Genomic DNA, 2695 nt, shown 5'->3' on the forward strand with positions numbered 1-2695 from the left:
CTCGCTAGTACAACATCCATCTCGCTTGATGATTGCTTAAACACAACACAAAACAATTAGTGCATAGTTAGCTCGCCTAAACCTAGGCACTAACCAATCTCCGGTCCGACCCGTCTCCTACATGTCCCGCATAACGCGTATACACAATTCAAGTCTAAGTCTAGGCACCTATCTCAAGTCGCCTAAATCCCTTAGACCATGCTCTGATACCACTTGTAACAGCCCGACTTCATTAATCCAAAAACACCCTAAAAAAAATAAAATTCCGGGACTATACATCTGGACGGCGTCCAGAATTCTGGACGGCGTCCCGTAACGAAGGCTTGGACGGCGTCCAACCTTTTGGGATGGCGTCCCAATGAACTGCCAGGTTCTAATCTCGGGTTCCAATTTACACAAGCGAAAATCCCGCTTCCCGACACTTTTAAACGAAAACCCTTTTACTACAAGTCATAATAAGTAAAACTAAGAGATTTCTATCATCAAAACAAGTTTTACATCACCGGGCCCACAAACGCCCATTTTACAAGTTTCGTTCAAAATACAAGTTTCGACCTTAAGAGTTTAAATTCCAAACGACACTTAGAGCACGGTGTTTGGGGTTAAACTACCCAATCTCGGTCAAACTTCAAAAGCTAATCACCCAAGCATCCCCTATCAAAACAAGCGGGAGACCACTAATCCAATTGAATACCTTTGTCTTTATCCAAGCCCGAGACTAAAAAGATAAACAACGAGAGGGTAAGCTAAAGCTTAGTGAGTGCAATAGTTATACATATACATATATAACCTACTTACTTGCATTACTTACACAATACCACACACAAGCTAGTAATTCGACAACCATGCAAAACATTATGCATATACCAATATCCGCAATTCACAATGAGCTAGCAATACCAATAGCATATAGTTCACAATTAAATATGCTAACACAAAATTCATACAACCATGGTTAACCAATCGTACTAGGGAACGGTGTTCGTAAAAGACCATCGAAGTTTATAACATCCATTAGTGTTACTTAAACACCGCGTAATCACTAATCCCCCGGGTGATGTCTTGAACAACGCGACTAACTCACCCCCATGACAGTGTGGCATCTTGAACACTGCGACGATTCCACATGTCAATCAAAACAATGAGTGGTGCCTTGAACACTGCGGCATCCACTCCCATGACAATGTGGTGTCTTAAACACCGCAACAATACCACATGTCAATCAAACAATGAGTAGTGTCTTGAACACCGCGACAATACTACTCGTTACTTAGAATGTTGTATCTTGAACACTGCGACAATGCCACACTCATACTACACAAATAAATACATTATATACGTATACGCATAATTATTCCACTCACCTTACGCCTTTGGTGAATCGATAAACCAAGCTCGCAACTTCAAGGTAACGTACCTATTACATTATGTACATATATCAATCATTCATTCAAGTTGGTCAACCAACTTATTCGCCATTCTAGTGCCATTCGGCCCATAGTGCAAACGTGATCCATTTGCACCATTCATTCTAACACTAGGTCGGGATTATGTCAAACCCTTACCAATACTTCAATTATGGTCTTAATACACTTTTTAACACAAGGTTATCACATTTTCACACCCATTAACTCACTTAGGTCATCAAAGACTCATTTGACCCATTTCAAGGTTAACACGCTCATTTGGGTCACTAACAAAACCCAAATACACCCATTCACTTTAAACACTAAATGTGCTAGTGATTTACTAACATTTAAGACCCATAAACACAATTTAACATTTCAAAACCCTAGGTTAGTCGTCTTTGAGTCCTCATGAGCTAAACTTACCCAAAAAACCCCCAAATCACTAACAAATGGGTTTTATGCTCATCTATAACCCAAACCCTAACCCATTAAACAATTAAAACAAGGAAATCAAGGTTAAGACTTACCACTACAATAAAAATGTAGCTAGTGAGTAGATGAACAACTTTAATACTCGAGCTCGAACCCGAAACAAGCTTCTTCCTTTTCGATTTGAGTTTTCTCACACAAGAATCACACTCTCTCTCTAGAATTCAAGTGGAAGAGGTGTGGTGGTTGTAGATGGAGTAAATGATGCTCCAAAAACTGATCTAGGGCTTTAAATTAGGCCCTCATGTGAAATTACCAAAATACCCATTTAAATATCTAAAAACAAGACAGCTGGCCCGCCAGACCATTTGGACGGCGTCCAAATAGTCTGGACGGCGTCCAGTCCTTCACACTGGTATGGGGTCCCACCCATCTGGACGGCATCCCAACCACCTGGGAAAACAGGATCTTACACAATACAATAGGAAAAATCATCCTTGTGTGAATCATCTTTACAAAAAAAAAAAAAAAAATTGCTGGTGGTAATCTGAGAAAAGGAAGATTGATTTGTGAAAATGTGAAAACGAAGATGTTTATTTTATATTTGAAAAATATAGTCATTGTAAGGTCGTCAGTTGACGTTAACGACTGTTATGTACTCGTTGTATTAATAATAATTTTTAATTAAAGAATTATATTAGTACAAATACGATTACTATAAATATATTTAGTATAAATACGTTTAGTATAAATATGAAGATTAAGAGAATAAACATATTATGTATAAATAATAAATTTTAAGAATAAACATTAACATGCATGAAATAAATAATGATTAATTGTATAAGTAATCATAA

Source organism: Rutidosis leptorrhynchoides, chromosome 2 (genome assembly GCF_046630445.1).
Source record: "Rutidosis leptorrhynchoides isolate AG116_Rl617_1_P2 chromosome 2, CSIRO_AGI_Rlap_v1, whole genome shotgun sequence".
NCBI lineage: Eukaryota > Viridiplantae > Streptophyta > Magnoliopsida > Asterales > Asteraceae > Rutidosis > Rutidosis leptorrhynchoides.